The following is a 12,790-nucleotide window of genomic DNA, read 5'->3' on the forward strand; positions in this document are numbered from 1 at the left end:
GCTAGCTTTTTTACATCCTTAAAAGGGACAAAATTAAAATTCCGTCCGGGCTCAGGTTGTGGGAACAGGCTCCCGCGGGAGGTACGGGACCTTGGGGCCAATGTGAAATTCCGTCCGGGCTGGGGTGAGCGCGGACGGGATCCCACCGCACACCTGAGCGTCCTCCAACTGGTGCACAACGTCGGGTCCGAGCACCACCGTTTGACAGTCCCCTTTTCATCTGTCAGCCAGGACTCCCTGATTGGACAAAGTTAACTGTCCCTGTCAGGGAACTCATATTATATATAAAAGAATAAAACATTTATTGAATAAGGATCTCAGGAGCTAAATGGCACTAGACAAAATGAATGGTTTGAAAGGTTTCATTATGAACACCGCAAATGAGATTTGGTGAAGAACTTTTTCACTCAGCGGGTGGTGGGAATCTGGAATGGACTGTCATAGAATCACTACTGTGAGAAACAGGCCATTTGGCCCAACAAGTCCACACTGATCCTTGGAAGAGTAACCCACCCAAGACCCAATCCCCTATCCCATTACTCTACTTTTCCCCTGACTAATGAACCTAACCTACACATCCCTGATCACTATGGGCAATTTAGCACAGCCAATTCACCTAACCTGCACGTCTTTAGATTGTGGGAGGAAACCAGAGCACCAGAGGAAACCTACGCAAACACTTGGAGAATGTACAAACTCCACACAGACAGTTGCCTGAGGCTGGAATCGAACCCAGGTCAAAACATTTAGACTGGCCTTGACTTCGCTCCAGCTTTTGCATCCACCTCTGGCCCCACCCACTCTGCAACCCAGACTCTGACTACATTTCCCAGAGTCACCCTGAGTCCAACTGCCTATCTGCAGCCATCCAGCACACTCACTCTCCCTCCTCACCCATACATCCCCACAGTGCACCCTATCCCTCCACTTCTCCCTCTTCACCTCATCCCCACCTTCCCACTCCCCGACCTCACTCCACAACCCACCTCCGCCCCAATCTCCTTTCTCTCCTACACCCATTCCCCCATGCTACATCACAATCAACCCTCACCCACCACATGTCATCACCCTTCCCCCTCCCCTCCTTCAGCCACCTTGGGCCTTCCCCAAAAACCTCACGCCCGAGCCTTGCCCATATTTACTATTCCCCCCCCCCACCCGACCTCAAACTCTCTGAGGCCAAAAGGTCCATCCTCAGGAAAGGGCTCATATTCATTCCCGCCCGACCCCACCTCAACGAAACCCGCACCCACCACGACACAGAGCTCTTCTTCCGCCGCCTCTACCTCCGTGTATTCTTCTTTAACAAAAACTCCCAAACTCCCTCTGGAACCCTCCTCCCACCTCCAACCTTCCTCCTCCATTTGGTCACACCCCCACCCCCCACCACCAGATGTGTACACATCCTCGACCTCTTTAGTGCTGACCACTGAAGTGACATCAGCCGCCTCAATTTCTCCACCTCCCGCCCCCCCACCCCCGTCACCCTCTCCAACCACCCCCCCTCTGATTGACGGCTCCACTCTCTCTGCACCAACTCCTGGTTCACTATCAAACTCACTGACAAAGATGGGGTGGTGGTAGTCTGGAGAACAGACCTAAATGTCACAGAGGCCGAACGCCAATTCTCCGACTCCATGCCCTACTTCTCCCTTGTCCATGACCCCGCAGTGACCCATCTGGCTAAAATCACTTGCACTATCAGTGCCCTCATTGCCTCCAGTGATCTCCCCTCCATTGCCTCCAATCTCATAGTCCCCCAGCCCCACAATGCCCAGTTCTATCTGCTCCTCAAGATCCACAAGTCCAACTACCCCAGCTGACCCATTGTCTCAGCATGCTCCTGTTCCACCGAACTCCTCTCATCCTACCTCAACTCCATCCTCTCCTCCTTGGTTCAGGCACTTCCCACCTACATCCACTACACCAACCACACCCTCCATCTCTTCAGTAACGTCCAGATCCCCAGCCCTGTGTGCTTTATCTCCACTATGGATGTGCAGTCCTTATATATATACATCCATACCCAATAAGGATGGCCTCCAGGCCCTCCACCTTTTCCTCTAAAACAGACCTATCCAGTCCCCCTCCACCAATACCCTCCTCTGCCTTGCTGAACTAGTCCTCACCCTCAACAACGTTTACTTTAACTCCTCCCATTTCCTCCAAATCCAGGGGGTGGCCATGGGCACCCAGCTGGGCCCCAGCTACGCCTGCTTCTTTATCGACTATGTTGTGCAGTCCCGCTTCAGTATCTACACAGGCACTGTGCCCCAACTCTTCCGCCATTACATCAATGACTGCATCAGTGCAGTGATCTGCACCCAGGCTGAACTGGAGCAGTTCATCGGCTTTGCCCACAACTTCCAACCCGTCCTCAAATTCCCTTGGTCCATCTCGGACACCTCCCTCCCCTTTTTTGACCTCTCCATTTCCAATTCTGGTGATAATCTACAGACAGACATTTACTACAAACCCACAGACTCCCATATCTAACTGGACTACACCTCCTCCCACCCAGTATCCTGTAAGAACTCCATCTCATTCTTCCAATTCCTCTGCCCCATCTGCTTCATCTGCTTGGATGAGGAGATATTCCACTGATCACAGATGTCCAACTGTTACAAACAATGTGCTTTTCCTCCTTCTGCCATCCACTGCACCACATCTATTTCCTGTTTCACTGCTCTAAACCCACCCCCCTCGAAATACAATAAAGGCAGATCCCTATTGTCGTCACCTATCACCCCACCAATCACTGAATCCAACGCATCATTCTTAAACACTTCCATCAACTCTAACTCGACCACACCACCAAATATATCTTCCTCTCCCCACCCCTGTCTGCCTTCCACAAGGACCATTCCCTTCGATAATTCTTGATCTGTGCCACTCGCACTGCAACCATCCCAAACCCTTCGGTACCTTCCCCTGGAACCTGAAAATATGCAAAACCTGCTGGTACATCAATCCCACACCTCCATCCAGGGCCCCAAACAGTCCTTCCAGGTGAGACAGAGGTTCACCTGCTTCTCCTCCAACCTAGATTACTGCATCAGGTGTTCCCCATGTGGTCTTCTCTACATTGGGAAGAGCAAACGTAAACTGAGGAACATTTCACCGAACATCTCAGCCGGACCCGCAGGGGCCGAGCAGTCCTACCAGTCTTCACCCATTTTAATTCCCCTTCCCACTCCATTTTTGACATGACCATCATCGGCCTCCTCCATTGCCACAATGAACCAAACCACAAAATGGAGGAACAACATCTCATCTTCCTTCTGGCAGCATACAGCCCAGATGACTCAACATTGAGTTCTCCAATTTCAAATAAACTCCCTTCCCATCCCCTGACTCCCTTCCCAGCACCTCTCCCTCCCTTCCACTACTCCCTTACACCTACCAGATTCATTCCTCCCATTGACCAACCAGGTCATACCCTCCACCTGTCATCACCTATCCCCACTTCATCATCCTGTCCCCTGCCACCTCTTTATCTGCACCTTCCCCTAACACCCACCCCCATTCCTGAAGAAGAGTTACACCCGAAACATCAGCTTCTCTACTGCCTGATGCTGCCTGACTTGTTGTGTTCTTCCAGCCTCCTGCCTGTCATTGAATGGAACCAGCAGGAAAGGGTTAGACAATCAAGGGTCAGGCTCACAAAAATATGGGAATGGGACATGGTACAGATAGATGCATTGAGACAGTCAATCAAAGAGAGAAGACCAAACTGGAAATGAAACACTAATCCACAGTGGACGGAATTTAATGTCAGAAAGTGTGAGACCATGCACTTGGGTCGGAATAATCTAAAGGCCGACTATTAGTTAAATAGTGAGAGATTCCAACAAAGTGCAGTACAGGGTGATCTGGGGAGTTTTGTGCATGAAACACAGAAAGTTAGTGCAGGTACAGCAAGTAATTGAGAAGGCGAATGGAATTTTCACCTTTATTGCTGGGGGTTGGAATTTCGAAGTAGAGAAGTCTTGTTAAAACTGTACGGGGTGTTAGTGAGGCTGCATCTGGGGTATTGTGTGCAATTTTGGTCTCTGTATTTAGGAAAGGATGGAAAGCCGTTGGAGTCTTCTTCCAACTCCTATTTCCCATGTCCTTACGTGCCCCAGTGTCCCTCCCTCACAGCAGAGCCGGTTTGTAGCCTGCCTGCAGTAGCAGCCTCCAGTCTCTGGGTGGTGCTACCAAAAGATCTGCATTGCCCAGGCTGTCACAGTTCCCACATTACAATAATGTTTGGTTTTTGGAAGCATTCCATTGGCTGTAAAATATTTTCGAACATCTTAAGTTCAAGGATGGTATAACAAAAATATAATTCTCTCTCCTTTTATATTTTATCTCTATGCCTTCCCACCTATCTCCTAACAACATCACAGACTTGTGTAAAATCTAGAATGAATCATGAATCCCTGGGAGAACTCACTCTGTGACAACACTGGGATTAATGACCACCTCCTCAGTGGGCTTTGAGGGTGAAGGTCAGTAGCAGTCTCATTGGGACTTGATCTGAGTTGTCTCCAGTTAGTCAGTATTATTGTTCTGGGTCCAGACAGTACTGACCAACCCTGTGTTCTGATTGAGATGAAGGGTGAGCTGTGCTGGGCTTTCACACGTGGCTTACACACACATAGTGAAGCAGGGATTACCCATTTCCTGAGAGTAAATGGAACTAACAAAATGGATGGATGTGACACCCCCAAACTCTCCCTAAGATAGTGGGGACAGGAACAGTAATATTCTCAGACAGAAAGGATGATAGAAATGGTACCCCACAGACAGAGGTGGGACAGGAAAAGCGACACTCCCGAAAGACAGGGGACAGAAACTGTGTGTTCCCTACTTTCTTGTTGTGATATATGTCCTGGGAAATTGGTTTGGTTTATATTCTCTCAGTTGTATTTAGGTTTGATGAGTTGATTCAGTGACAAGGATTCCAATTCTATATTTCCTGTCACAGCAGATCCACTGAAGGTCATCCTTTCATTTGGAGGTTGCCCAGGTTTCTGTCCAGGCTGATACAGCATGATCTACCAGTGCTGCTCCTATTGGGCTAAACCACCACACACCAGGGAATCTGACGAACACTTTCTGTTTGTGCTGGCAAATGGAAAGATTTGCTTTTACTGCAATGGCGGCCAAAGAAATTAGTCAGTGGATGTCGTTCCAGCTGAATATAATGTTCTGATGTTCATGATGGGATTAACCTTGACAGTTCTCACTTGCCTTTACCCCGACAGTGGGACAGGAAGTCACCACGCAGTGGTCTCCTGGCTCACACTGAGAAACCAAGTTGATGGTATAACTGCAGAGAGCAAGACAATGGCTTGGACTCACTGAACAACCAGAGGCTTCAGCCAACAACTGGGTCACAGGCAAATGGAGGGTTGTGTAAACTCTCAGTATCTCAGGGAACAAACACAACTACTGAGCGACAAAACCGAACAGGATATTTTTATGAAAATTGGCATTCCAAAAATGAAATTCAAACACAATATGCATAAAACCTGGGTACAATCTAATTTCAGAGACCACAGCATTTTCTTTGAAAGCTGGACAATAATGAGATGGGAATTCTGCCACCCACTCCGTCACACGGTGTTGAAGTTGCACTGTCCTCAGCATAACACTATTCAAAGCCTTTTAATAACACGAAAGGGGAGAGAAACATTGCAAACTGTATTACCACAAGTGAGGATCCATTAAAAACTAGGACCATGATGTTAAATGCTCCCAGCCATAAACAACACTGATGCATTCCCATCATTAGTTTGTTAAATGATGTTAAAAAGTCTGCCAAACACTTTCATGAAGAAGGAGTATTTAAATCTCAAGAGGCATGGATGACTTTTTTTCAGTACCATAGCAAGGAAGCAACAGCTGACATATAAACTCTAACACACTAATGATAACAAGCACTGAATACAGAGCAGGCCCCTGAGAGAGAGAAAAAAACCCAACAGCAGAGATCTGTCCAGTGCCGGGAGCACTTTAGACAAGACAGTTTGTTGCCAGCAAGTTACTGCAGCTTGAAAACTCCAGTACGGTCAGAAAGAGAAAAAGGACAATGTGCAGATTGTTGAACAGGCCCCTACACCTGGGCCTGAGGCAGGAGCCCAAGCTCCAACACACTGGCCTCACTTCACACCAACCTTCACACAGTGCGGGGTCATGAACTCCGGCCATCAATTCCTCTGGGACCGGGATGGAATGAGGTAACAGGGGCAATTGTAGAAGAGTCAAAAAGGAGTAAAGCAAGATTGAGAGGGTGTTTTGGAAAGGGGTTAGAGGAGGAAATATACTTTGTGCCCCTCGATACTGATATTGTCCATTTGTATCACAGAATGAACCAAACAGCACACTGTGAAGACAATCACAAGTTACACCAAAGTTATTTTCTTATCACAGGGGTCATTTTCATTGTGGTACGATAAGTGCCCTGCTTCTGAAGCTGTACACTCTCTCTGCATCTTTGCAGTTTCTTTTTTACTGATCAGGGACAGTGAAGCAGCTGCCCTCTAGTGGCGAGAAAGCGCTTGCCCTGCTGTTGAGGATTATGGGTAAAGTCCCATTCCATTTGCACCCACACAAACCTGCAGCCACTTCAGCTGGCTTATAGAAAATCACAAACTTTCAAGGGGCTGCTCTTTCAACCGTGTAACTGGACTTCATACATCAGTTGAGGCCAAACCAACTTGTCATATAGCTGAGCACATCTTCCTGGCTTTTAGAGACACACAATTATGTGAATTAGGGGTAGATGAAGCAGATTCATCCTCTTGATCCTGTTCCACATGGCGGATCTGATTACTCCACATTCTTGCCTAACTCTGATGGATTACTGATAAGCAAGGGATGAAAGGCTGTCTAATTCTTCATTACAAGTATTCAGAGATTTCAGTTGACCTTTTGAACAAGAGTTTCAATGATCTATGACTGTATGCAAGACAAAGAATTCTGCTTTTCTCATTCTTAAATGAGGGAACTTATTTTAGTTTTGTATTACCCCCAAAAACATAACACTTTTTTCACATCCAGACTGTATTCTATGCTAATGTTGATATGGCATCTGCTTTATCAGCTGCTCTCTCATGAAAACAGCTGCCTGTGCTGACCTTCAGTGACTAATGCACATAAACATCCAGGTCCTACTGCCCCTACAGCTATCCATATTTGTATCCTTTAATTTGATTTGTCTCACCACATTTTCCTTCCAAAATGAATCAGTGACATCTCTTTCCATTAAATTGTATCTGCAATCATCTGCTCATTCCATTAACTTACCTACATCCTTTTTGAAGTTCAACACTATCATCTTTATAAGCCACAATACTTCAACGTTTTATATCATCAGAAAATTTTGAAATTATGCCTTGTACACTCAGGTTAATATAGATTTATTGTTAAAATTTATGTTAAATAAATTATCATCTGTTTTGACCAAATTCCCCAGTCAGTTAGGCCATGGCTAACCTGGAACACATTCCCCCTTAGTTCTGTAAACCTTACTGTCCTGAGCGAACGAACATTGAACCCTGGCCTTGACAGCTTTTCCAATTGCGAGTTCCGGATTTTCACACTTTTTCAGAAGGAGTTTTTCCTGAAATCATCCTAATTTTAATTTTAACAACCCCCTTGTTCTGAACTCTGGCACTGGAGAAACCAGTTTACATCAACATTGTTAATCATTTCCAGAGGAAAAGCCTCATTAAGCAACCTGTTTGCTCTCATTAACAGTTTCAGGTCTTAAAGTGACATGACAGGCTGGATACTGAGAGGATGGTTCCTGTTATAGGGCAGACAAGAACTAGAGGGTCAATTTAACACAAAGCAGTCTCCCGTTTAAAACCAGGAGGTTTTGTTTTGATGGCTGAGGGTCGACAGTCTGTGGGATTCTCTTCTCTACATGGGAATGGAGGTTGGGTCTTTGAGTTTACTCAAGGTTGAGGTAGACAGATTTTTGATGAAGATGGCAGTTAAGTATAATGGGGGAATTGGGGGAAGCAGAAAGTGCAGCTGAGACCACACCCAGATGAGCAGTGATCTTCTTCATTGGCACAGCAGCTCCCAAAAGGCCTGCTCCTGCTCCTGGGTCCTATGTTCTGGCAGAGGCTTCAGCAATCCTGGACCCCCATCTTTCCTTTGTCACTCACTGACAAAAATATCATTTCAAAACAAACATTATTTTCTTTAACAAACCCAACTCAACTCTCGTTACATTATTTTTCTCATCTGTCTTCTTATCTCCACAGGGTTTTGGAAACATACGTTTTGTCTTCAGTTGGAAGGGAGGCAAACAGAGACAGAGCGAGGCCTCAGAGAACAGAGAGAGCTCACACTCTGCACAGCAAAGCTTTTTTTGGGTGGAGGTGAAGAGGCGAGAATCGCGGGGAAAAGAGAACTTAGAGTTCAAAATAAAAGCTCTTCACATATTGCCATCACTTAATGAATTAATGTGAGAGGCCTAGAGACCCAGAACAATGAGAGTGTGGTGCTTAAGAGGCTAAAAGGCAGACATTATTCCTTCTCAGGGCATGAATGCCAGTGATAAGCCTCAAATGTATTGCCCACCTCCAGTTGCTCGGACTGAGTTCTTTGCTGAACCAGATCATGGGGCCGTTAAGAATTAATTGAGTCAGTGTGAGACTGGAGTCACAAGACTGGGTGATGACTGGGTTCCCTTGCCCAAAGATCATTCATGAACATGACATGGAGTTTCATGGGCTTATTTGTTCAGATCCCAATGATGATGTCGACCCCCTTGCAGGACCCCTCGGTCTCATGATCGGTCAAAAGAATCACTAGGAGTACGGTCTGGTTAAACCAAGGTTACCAGTTTAATAAATTAAGGCAGCCTGGCGCAGATTTGGCCAGCAACACGGAGGTTGAAAGCTTCTGTGTTCCGTGGAGAAATGGCACAATTATATTCAAAAATTACACATTATTTATATGTTTCTTAAGAGATAGGACAGCCTTAATTACAAGAAAAGACCAATCACATATAATAAGTTGACATGATTTACAGCAGGTTAATCCAATGGTATTTCCTGGGAAATGGTTCTTAATTACAAGGAAAGTACAATCAACCATAATAAAGTGATATGATTGCCAACAGGCCGGTCCAATGATATTCCCTGGGAAACAGATTGTTATATTCACAGAATCACCCCAGGTTTGCTCGTTCAGGATTAGTTCAAATACCAAATCACTGTTCTGAAAAATTCCTATTCTGAAAAATCCATTGTATTCTCTTATCTTGTATTTAGCTTAACCCAGCAAAGCAGCAGCATACGTTCACAAGAGGCAAATCATTACTTTCAGCCATTTTGTTGTGTTATTTTAAATTGAAAATCCATTTTGTGGTTAATAAAAATCTACATATACTTGTTGCTTCTGACAACAGCCTAAATTCAAATTTTAGATCCTCATTCCCCCCTTTGTCATTCTATGACCACACCATAAGGGTATGGATCAAATTAATCCTATTCAATAGCAGCGAAAGACTGCAATATTTTCTCTTCCTCCGAAGATGATTCAGGGGCAGGCGATGATGCTTCTCATCATCATCTAAGTGGAGAAGAAGCATTCTCTGGGTGGAGCCAATGTTGTCAATAGAAATTAATATTTTAGCAATAATACTCTTAACAATAGCAATACCAACAAAAAGACCAACTAAAACAATAGCAGCATACATAGCCATATTGATTAGCCAGTTGTACCATGAGCCAAAACCCCAATCTCCCAATCCGGCACCTTCATTCATTTGGTTGACAAAAGTGTGGATGCTGTCTCTATGCCTAGTAATGTTTTCGATGAAATAAGTGACCCCCATGATACACTTTCCTTTGACTATGGTGCAAACTCCACCTTCCTTCACAAGTATGTAATCAAGAGCATAGCGGTTTTGTTGGGTAAATAGGCACAAATCTGAAAGCATGTCCCTAATTCCTATTAGGGCAGCAGTTGTCTCATTTCATGAAATCGTGAGTCCACAAATGAGATAATTATGGTTTTGATGATTAATAACTCCTGAAGACCCTCCTACAGAAAGAACACTAAGAGCTGCATATGCCAATGAGTGAGTTTTATTTTTTGATAGAACCCTTGCATTCTTCTATTCTGCACAAAAGTCAGGAGAAACTGAATGTTTAATCAGGGTCTTGTTGTCAGGTAATTGGACAGGGAACAGGAGTTGGAAATAGTGTTCCTACAGCGACATTATGATGTGTACCTGCTCTATTCAGGACAAGGTAGGTATACGCCTTATTGTAACTGAAAAAGTAATATCCAGGTTGAGTGTAGATAATGGAAGGACCTTTCCAAAAAGAAGCGGGCCTATCTTTGTAACTTCCTGGAGTACCTGTGTAATTCATGATTACATAATTTGGCCTCGAACGTAAAGGCTGAAAATTATTTAGTCGAATGAGGTGGGTTTCTTGATAAGGGACGTGGTCGACATCCCAGAATAGTTCTACCCATCCAATAATTGGGAAAATATTAGTGCCATTCGGGGTATCATAACGAAGGTGGGTGTTGTTACCCACCTTACAAAGGGTTTGAATACCAGTGGTAATAGAGACACATTTCTCCTTAAGGCATACACATGAGATGCAAGGTCCTTCAAGGAAGCAGTGATGACTGATACATTTAATCATAGTACAGGGGATAATTTTAGGCACTTTTACATAAGTGCATCCTCCTCATTCCTTACCATTGTAGCAATTTGGATAGGATATTGCGACTTATTGGATGAAGTCCATAATCCCGTAAATGCTTTAGAACTATTCTATACCCCCATGTTAGGAGTTGGAAGGATAAAAGGGGTCAGGGAGTCTCTTGCTGAAGTAAGGGCAAAACAAACTACCTCATCCTCTCCAAATATTTTATTATGGGTTTTTAGAAACATATTGCTAGTGAAGGATAACATCCCCCTTTGTCTATTTTAACAAAGGCTTACCAGGGATGCCCATTGTACAAATGTAATCAACTGGCACACAACACCTTTACAGGGTAAAGACCACTGAGACTTGTTCTGTAAATTAACTGTTCAATCTTTTTGATGCAGTTGATCACTGCAATGGTCATTCCTGGTAACATTCAGTTTCTCGGCACACAAGGACATCTTCCTGGCGTAGTTGGTACACAGTCTCTGTTTGCTCAGGATCGCACAGGTACACTGGCCCTTCTTATGCACCAATGCCGGCAATGGCAAGTCCACACAGCAGGTCAAGTTCGATCTTTATCATCTCCCCCTTGCAAGGTAGGAGGCCGCGGAGTGTCCATTGTAATACAATATAAACCGTTTCCTCCTTGTATGTGCAATGTACACATAATCAATTAAAATAGGCAGCAGCAAAGAAGGAACACAAACTCATCTCGTAAGAGTCACCCATATTCTGATTTGAGTATTGAGGGAGTACCCGATTTGAGGCCCTAATTTGTGCTCTTTCGCAGGCTAACAGCAATTTTGAAATAAATAATTCTCAAATTAATCAAGTTCAAATAGCCCATTTGAGGAAGTATATTGCCCACACTGGCAAAAGGCTCGTTCATTTTAAACTCTGCACTCAAGATTCCTTTCCTACCCATTATTTTCCCACTTTATACAGAGGAGCCCAGGCATGGGTGAATTAAGCAAACCTATTTTTTATAAATCCAGCTTTGCTAAGATGTAATACTCCTCGAAGTTTTGCTCCTAAAAACATCAATATTACCTAAAATTTAGATTAGTACTGCAATATATTGTATTCTCTAAAAAAATACATTAACCTTTAGCCCAATCAAATGGCCTGAGCTACAGCTGTAGTTGACAGTATTTAGAATTAAGTGTAGAAAACAGATGGTGATTTTGCCACACTGAAATTTTCTAATATTGAGCTAACCCTAGAATTTAGACATTGGTACTATCTTAAAATTATAAACCATCACTGTTCAGTATCAAATATTTAAGTGAAGATAATAGCTCAGCCAGACACTCCTTCTTAGATCTAACAGCCCAATCCAAAGATAAATCAAATCAACCAGTGTGCATTCTTATAAGCTCCATACACAAAGCAAAGACATTTAGGCTTAGCGTCTACGTATGAAACCAAATCACTTGATAATTCAGTCAGTCGTACATTGTAATATAAAGTACCTGTAATTAATGCAGAAATGGAAATTTGCAAATTACTTCCAAATTTCTAAACAATATGGAAAGCAATCCAAACACTAAACCTGTATGATTACAGTCAGTAAGCAATACAGAAATCAACCTCTACATTGTGAATTGGCACTGAACAGACAGTCTCATTCCTCCATGATTTCTGCACCTTACCCAGGTCTGGCATACACGTTCTTATACTGTGTCTAACTGGGTTTTGCTAGGGACCCAATGGGATCAGAAGTTTGGGGTGTAAGGCTGCCTGCTTGGCAGCTGCATCTACTTGCATACTGCTTTAGAAACAGTATCAGTTTCTTCAGCATGAGCCGAAAATATTGATAATTGTCAGATTGATTGGACAAAGTAACATTACTATAACACTGCCCCCTTGAGGTTAAAAGTCTTCAATGTTCCCACAAGGCTCCAAAATCGTGGATCATATTAAAAGCACAATGAAGAATCAGTGCATATTAGTAGATTTTCCTTTTGATAGGATGAAAACATGTTTATTCCCAACGTCAGCACCGAGGTACATTACTCCCCATTGGCCACATTTCAACAGTTAAAGCAAGGGCCAGGCATTTGTCCCTGGGGGATTTTGCTGTCTTGTTGCCAGTCTCAAAGGTGAAATACTGG

Source organism: Chiloscyllium plagiosum, unplaced genomic scaffold (genome assembly GCF_037043375.1).
Source record: "Chiloscyllium plagiosum isolate Xiang-an unplaced genomic scaffold, Cpla_swu_hap1 HiC_scaffold_9, whole genome shotgun sequence".
In the NCBI taxonomy this organism is placed as follows: domain Eukaryota; kingdom Metazoa; phylum Chordata; class Chondrichthyes; order Orectolobiformes; family Hemiscylliidae; genus Chiloscyllium; species Chiloscyllium plagiosum.